At 42.3% G+C, this 8,094-nt stretch overlaps 1 long non-coding RNA gene across 1 annotated transcript in view; it reads right to left on the reverse strand.

Moving 5' to 3' along the window:
* Positions 1 to 8,094, reverse strand: part of LOC115295481 — a 17,029-nt gene that overhangs the window by 8,108 nt on the left and 827 nt on the right. The gene's annotated exons all lie outside the window — the stretch shown is intronic.

Genomic DNA, 8,094 nt, shown 5'->3' on the forward strand with positions numbered 1-8,094 from the left:
TCCATTTCTTCCTCTGTAAAACCAGTGCTCTTGCAGCACCGAGCTCTTGGGGGTACTGTCAAATAAATGAGATAAAGCAAGTACAGTACTCAGTACAGTACCTGGCACATAGTAAGTGTTAGTGATTATCATTACTATGAGCAAAAAAAGTTCTCCTCCCTGAACAATGGTCAGTAAAAGTCTGAGTGCCTGGGAAACCCATATCCAATGTAGTGGAAATTAAATTTTCTGGCATTCTGATACGAAGTGCATGACTACTCAAAGAGTAGACAAAATTGACTGCCACAATGGTCAGATGTGTATCAGAGACAGCAGCTGGATGGGTATCAGGGGAGAAGGGTGCCCCTCATCCAGGGCCACTGCCCACGTGGCTGGGTCAGATCAGGGATGAGAGCTTGGCTTTGACATTAGCAAGCATCTATTGACCTCAAACTGTTCCTTGCCAATTTGAGGTTATTCTATATTGAGTGCAGAGATTCCTCATGTTTTACACTAAAACCTCTTCCTAGACCCAAGGATCCCCTTGGTGTCCATTTAACTACATTCCACTGTGGAACACGGGAGGATACCACGTTACTAACTGCCACCTCATCCAATATTTTCTGAACATGCCTCATCATGAGACATCCCATGTTCATGAAAAACAGAGTTCTCAGAGGCCACACAGGATTTACTGAATCCAAGTCTTCGGGGGAGGGACTTAGGATCTTTGGAACAAAAGCCACAGGTGATTTGTGATTTGGCAAGTTTGCAAAACAGTAATGCAAAACACCAGAATGCAAATGTGTTAGAGTACTAATATATTACTCTATCTGAACTTAACTCAATTAAAACATTCAGCTTTTTAAATGTCCCCCAAAAATTATGCTATTCTGGAACTTCCAAGCAGAACCCTAAGGAGGATTTATATATGAGTAAAGATACTTCCTTAAATCACACTGTTAGGAGAATGTTTATTAAATTCTATCTACATTGTTTTTGTAGTTCCATAGTTTAAGAGAGATCTGAATATCCTTGGAAGAAAAGCTGTAGAATGATGGCTAGAAACACCAAAAAATAAAAAAGATGTAAAGTGGGACACCTGGATGACTCAGTCGGTTAGGCAGCTGACTTCAGCTCAGGTCATGGTCTCACAGTTCGTGGGTTCAAGCCCTGCATCTGGCTCTGTGTTGACAGCTCAGAGCCTGGAGCCTGCTTCAGATTCTGTGTCTCCCTCTCTCTCTGCCCCTCCCCTGCTCATGCTCTGTCTCTCTATCTCTCAAAAATAAATAAATGTTAAAAAAAACTTTTTTTGAAAAAAAGATGTTAATGAAAACTCATATAAGTCCCTAGAAGTGCCACTTTAGCAAAAGTCTTCACATTTGAGAAGCGATATCCTACTGATTTAAAAATATACATTTTCCCCTACATCTTAACATCTCTGAAATCAGAATATGTCTTACAACTGATTGGCTATAATTTTTCTTAGTGATCCATCAAATAATAGGGTTTCTTAACACAGTGTCTTGTAGTCAATGAAATACTGAAACAAAGCACAAGACAGTGACATTTTCCTCCATTTCTACTCACGCACAACAAGTGATCTAGGTGTACTCTCGCCCATCCCCTCCCCAAGCCTGACCACACTTGAGGGTCCAGCGGCAACCAGTGTATCCCGTCTGCCCTCGCAGACTGCAGGATATGTCTCTTCCGATAGCTTTTGTTATCTGTAGAGCCTGTTTCCTTCTGTTTCTCTCGCTTAGCATTTATGTTGCTGCACACTCGATCAATTAATTTGTGTGCTACCCTATTACTTTATAAACATCTTGGACCCTAAAATTAGGTGGTAAAAACATGAACACAGAAAATTTGCCTGTCTCTTGTTTTTCCTCCAGGGCCTAACACAAAGCTCCCACACTTGGCAATATTCAATAAATTTTAAAGGTGATGGCACTTAAGTAGGGTGACCATATACTTCATCATCCAAATCAGGACATTTTGGAAAGTGAAAGGGAGCACTGTGAATATTAATGTGAGATAACAGGCATCAACTAGAACTATCCTGAGCAAATGTGATCTGCTGGAAGCCGTTTCTGAACTTACTAAAGTCAAGAAATCTCCTTGTGAGGTAAGGTGGGTTTGCAAGGCCCCCTGCCATCAGATGGCGACCAATGTCTACCCCCCACTCAATTAGTTTTGCTTGGGCACCGACCCCCAAAGGCCTGGCTGACTGGCATCAGGAGTGACTTGTCCCCTTATTCTGGCCCTGAAATGCTGATTGCACCTTGGGAAGGAACTTACAGGGATTTCTTCTTTTGTGTGTATGGAGGCAAATATTACATTTCCTGAGAAACTTGTTTTCCTTCCCCTAAGAAAACAGGCTATTGACTCCTGCTCACAAAGAACTAACTTTTGACTTTTCTGTGCTAAAAACATTGCCTTGTATTTGAATGCTAAAGATCCTTTCCTTCCCCATGTGATAAGCATCTAGTCACCTACTTCAATCACTACTGATAAAGATTATGCATAAGTTTACCAACCTATGTTCTGGGAAATTTTTACATACCAATGAATTTCTCATCAGAAATCATTGTCTAAGGCAATTGCCACTTCTGTTTTGTACCCCATACATTTTTTCTATCAATAAAGCTGACTCTCTGGTCAGTGAAGAGATGCCTGCCTGGTGAGCGGAAAGAAACTCAAGGCTCTCACTCCCTTTCACTGACATCATCCATCCTCCAGGGACCCTTGGACCTGCTGGAGCTGGACTCCGGCAGTGATCTCTCTATATGTGGAGGTTTCCCTTACTCTATTGTAAACCTTTTAGAGGGCAGAGACAATGTTACACTTGTTATGTCCAAGATTTCAATATCATCCCCCCAAACCAGAGACCACCAGGGAGACCGAGTCACATATGCAAAAACAAAGGGCTTTATTACGGGCTTAGGCTGGCTGGGCCTAAGCTTGGGCTCACAGACCTCACCAGTGCAGTGGATCCATGCGGAGAGCCCTGAACAAAGTGGGGGTAGGGCCTTTAAGGGTTTGGGAAGGGGGAGTTACAGGAAATTGTGACACAGGTACAGGGGTCCAATCAGTATCGCATAACATCATTGGCAGTAACTTTAACCATACACATTGTCCAGAGTGCTTGTTACTTTTGGTGGGACCCAATCACAACATTTAGAGTATTAACCAATTACAGAGTGGACCCAGGACCCAGGACCCTCACGTAGGGTGTAACTAGCCTTAAGCAATAAGTGATTATCTATAGCTTCTATCTCTAGGCCTGCCCTTAGAAATGTTAAGGGTGTTACAAGAGTGGTCCCTCCTGCCTTGGGCAATGTGTGCCCTTTTTTGTCTAATGATTCTGAGAAACCTACACCTAGGCCTCCAAGGACAGAGGGGAAACTGGAACCCTGTCATGGAGTCAGTTTGATTCAAACCTGCGTCCTTACACACTCACTCTTATTCCCACAATACAAATAGCATGGTGCTTCATACTTCATTGCCAAGTTAGGTATAACACCTTCTTTATGTACAAAATACTAGGGTCTTTTTTATCTTAAGTATTTAAATGTTTACTTTATTTGTGTGTGAGAGAGAGAGAGAGAGCACACATGCAGGCAGAGACAGAGAGAGAGGGAGACAGAGGAGTTGAAGCAGGCTCTGTGCTCAGTGTGGGGAGCCTGATGTGAGGCTTGAACTCAAACCTCGAGATCATGACCTGAGCCGAAGTCAGTCTTTTAATTGACTAAGCCACCCAGGTGCCTCCAAATAATATGGGTTTAATCAACCTGTACCACCTCAATCCCAATGACTCCTCCCAATATATATACTTGTTTTCCAGGAAAATGGAATTATTTGCAAGGACTAACATGCTTCTTTTTTGTTTGTTTGCTTATTTATCATTGATACAGAGAGAAACAGAGCATGAGTGGGGGAGGTGCAGAAAGAGAGTGAGACAGAGAATCTGAAGCAGGCTCCAGGCTCTGAGCTGTCTGCACATAGCCTGACCCAGGGCTTGAACCCACAGACCATGAGATCATGACCTGAATCGAAGTCAGACACCTAACCAACTGAGTCACCCAGGTGCCCCCTAACGTGCTTTTTTAATCTTAGTGCCTATGCTGATATTGTTCCTTCAGTCAGATATTAACAACTTCCCAAAGATGTCAACATCCTCACCCTCTGAATATGTCACTTTGTTACCTCCCTAGTAAAAGGAACCTTGCAGGTGTGATAAGATAAGGATCTTGGGATGGGAAGACATTGTCCTAGATTACCTGGGTGGGCTCAAATTAATGGTAATCAGAAGATTCTTTATAAGGAAAAAAAGGACAGAAGAATGAGAGTCAGAGTCGGAGTCAGAGAGATTAGAAGGTGCTACACTCTTGCCTCTGAAGATAGAAAATGGGGCCAAGGGTCAAGAAATGCACTTGGCCTTGAGAAGCTGGTAAAGGCAACGAAACGGATTCTCCTTGAGAGTTTCCAGAAGGATCACATCCCTGCCAACCTATTCTAGACTTCGGACTTCCAGAACTGTAAGATAAAACATTTGTAGTAATCTGTTACAGCAGCTATAGGGAGCTACTCCGCCATCTAACCTGTCAGAACCAATCAAAACCCAGCTCATCCTCCATCCATTTTTGGACTCCTGCAGCTGAATGGAACTTCTGCATGATTTAACCTCTTTCTATTTTGGGCTTCTCTGACAGCATTTACTTTGCTCAACAGGAATGTAAGCAAGTATTTGCTTTTCTTATCCCCCTTTTAGATGTAAGTGATAGAAACCTAATTAAAATTAGCTTCAGCAAAGGGAGAACTTATTGAATCGTGTGAATGGAAAAGCCCAGTGATGGAGCTTCAGGTAAACTTGAATCCAGTTTATCAGGTATCAGGCTCCATCTCTCTGCTCTACATTTTCCATGTTGGCTTTATTCCCACGTGGACTTTCCATGTACAGTGACAACAGAAATCACCAGCAGCTATAACAGACTTATAGTCTACCTATTTAGCAGCAGCTGCTGAAAGACCGACTCTCAATGGTTTCAACAAAAGTTTCAGGACTGAGTCTTTTTGCTTTGGTTTGGGGCATGTCCCCGTCACTGAACCAAGTCCTGTGTTCAAGGGGTAGAATTGGCTCTAATAGGCCAGGGTTGGGCCAGAGAAAAAGTGACCAACTCATTCCCAATTTGCTTGGGACTTTTCTGGTTTCAGCACTAAAAGTCCCGAGCCCGAGGAAAACCCTGAGTTTCGGGCAAATGGGGATAGTTGGTCACCACAGGCCTCTGTGCTGGAGACGAGAGGAGATGTGGTCAGCCCCAAATGACTCCCATAGACTAAATGTGAAAACAAAGTGGTTTCCTTGAGGAACCACCAGAAGAAGAGGAAATGAATGATGGGTAAGCAAAAGCAGCAGAGAGATGTCCTCTCCAGGTTCCCTCGTAGATGAGCGGTGCTTTGAAGGCCGGGACTGGACCTTAGTTATTTTTGTATCTTTTAAAAAAGTGAGCACGTCTCTTTCTACCTAGGAAAGCTTCAAAAAAACTTATCCTTGCACGACTTTATTAAATACTTTGAAAACATTGCTTTAGAGTGAGGAATGTGAAACACCAAATAGTTCATAATGGATAATACAGATTCACTTTTTTAAAATTGTAATGTTTTTATTTTATTTTTGAGAGACAGAGAGAGACAGAGCATGAGCGGGGTTGGGGCAGAAAGAGAGGGAGACACAGAATCTGAAGCAGCCTCCAGGCTTTGAGCTGTCAGCACAGAGCCTGACCCTGGGCTCGAACTCACGGACCGCGAGATTATGACCTGAGCTGAAGTCAGATGCTTAACTGACCGTCACCCACGCACCCCCAGAGTCACTTTTAATAGGAGCATTTAAAAATCGTTTACCATCTTACTTGATTTAGGTTATTAAAAAAGTCATCTTGCAGAAATGGGGTGGGTGGAGAGTTTTAGTTAAACAAACGTTCAAAATCACTGAAGCACTGTGATTCCCACTGTCCTTTCCACTCCCTATTATGAAAGATGAAACAGGCATTGTGTTTATATCAACATCTAATATATATTAAAAAGTGAAACTTAGAAGGCCTTCCTAAGTGATTTGAGATTCGATTCATGAGTTTCGGTTTTGTTGCTTAATCAGACCGAGCAGTGGACAGGAATTGTTTTCCTTTGGGCGGGGTGTGGCTTTTCCTGTGAAACTTTTTTTCTGTGACTTCTAACTTCTTTCTGACCCATTCCTGCCAGCAGTGAATTATGCATCCCAATTAGGAGTTTAAAAAGAAATAGCTGCATAAAGTGCTAAGTCTCTGATCTAGAAAACAGGATAAACAATTTTAAGTATTTTATGCTAATGCTAAATCTTGAGTCTAGCAAATGGGGGGTGGGGAAGAGAATAAGGGATAGACTGCCTCTAAAATACTGCTTCCAAACCTGACATTGGCTGTCTTGGGGCAAAGACTCCAGTTGTAATTAGTTTTTGTGAATTTAGCCAAGTCAGTTCTCATTGAGGCACAACATTCATTTGTAAATGATGAGTTTAGATTATTGCTCCTAGCACATTTCAATCTCTAACACAAAGTGGGTTTAAACTTTCTCCACATCGCTAAGATTTATATAAAATTCCTTTCTAAAGGGCACCTGGGTGGCTCAGCGGGTTGAGTGCCCGACTATTGATCTCTGCTTGGGTTGTGATCTTGAGGTTAGTGAGTTTGAGCCCCTTCCCTGGCTCTGAACTGCACAGAGCCTGCTTGGGATCACTTTCTGCCCCTCCCCCACGCACATGCTTGGGGACACACACACTCTCTCTTTCAAAACAAATAAATAAGCTTAAAAAAATTGCTTTTTCAAGAGCTGAGCTGACCTGAAAGAACATTATAATGAATATTATTATTTTGCCAGCAAAATAAGACTATATGTATATATATATATCTAAGAATCACTTTGGAAATGAAAACTTTATGATGGTGTTATATTTTGTTTTATTATCATTAAATCTCTCCAATGAATCTAGTGTGTTCGGTGGTGGAGTTTCCTGCACTTATTCTACCTCACTCCCGTTGAGAAAAGAAGCACAGCTTGGGAAAGATCTCAGCTCAAGGTTTGGACTGAATTGATCCCCTGGTAATTCCACATTCTTTGCTGGCTTAGATTTGGACATATGACATAATTCCAGTTAAAGTACCTGAAGGAGATGGCTGTTGGAGGCTTCTGAGACAGAGGGGAAAAAAACCCTAGAAATCACTTCTGTTGCCCAGTGGGAGTGAAAAATGAATCATATGGTTCCTGTTATATTTATTTGCTCCTGGAGGAATGAGACGCCGAGTCTGTTAATAGCCCAGTGGAGAGTTAAAAGAATCTAGCACATGGTGACCGTGTTGAGTTGCTAATTTAACCAGTCTTGCAGCCTACCTTACCTCTGGACTTCTTGTTTCACGAGATTATAAATATCCTTATTAGTTATGCCCATCTGAAACACGTTTTCAGTTGTGGTTGAAATAGTAAATATTTGAAGGATAACAGAAGCTTGGTGCCAAAAGATCCTTATGAATCATTTTGTCCCCATTTTGTCAATATGTTCTCAAGCATATTATCTGTAAGAAGGAAACCAGACCGCATAGGACTCCCTGTTCTGACCCGCCATTTGGGCAGTGGCTCTGGATGAAGGGACTCTTCTTCTTCCTGTACCCCGCCCCCCCCAATGCCCATCTAGCTGCTGTCTCTGCTACACATGTGACAATTTTGACTTTAAGCAGTCATGCACCTCGCGAATGAACAAATAGGATATGCATAATCATATGCCCCAAATGCCAGAACGTTTATTTCCACTACATTGGACATTACATGGATTTCCCAGGCACTCAGACTTTTACTATCATTGTTCAGGATGGGGAACGTTTTTATTGCTCATAGTAATGATAATCACTAACACTTACTATGTGCCAGGTACTGTACTGAGTACTGTACTTGCTTTATCTCATTTATTTGACAGTACCCCCAAGAGCTCGGTGCTGCAAGAGCACTGGTTTTACAGAGGAAGAAATGGAGGCTCAAGTAGCCTCAAGATGGCTGAGCTACTGAATGGCAGAGTGAGTATTCAAA

The sequence above is a fragment of the Suricata suricatta genome, chromosome 7, assembly GCF_006229205.1.
Source record: "Suricata suricatta isolate VVHF042 chromosome 7, meerkat_22Aug2017_6uvM2_HiC, whole genome shotgun sequence".
In the NCBI taxonomy this organism is placed as follows: Eukaryota; Metazoa; Chordata; class Mammalia; order Carnivora; family Herpestidae; genus Suricata; species Suricata suricatta.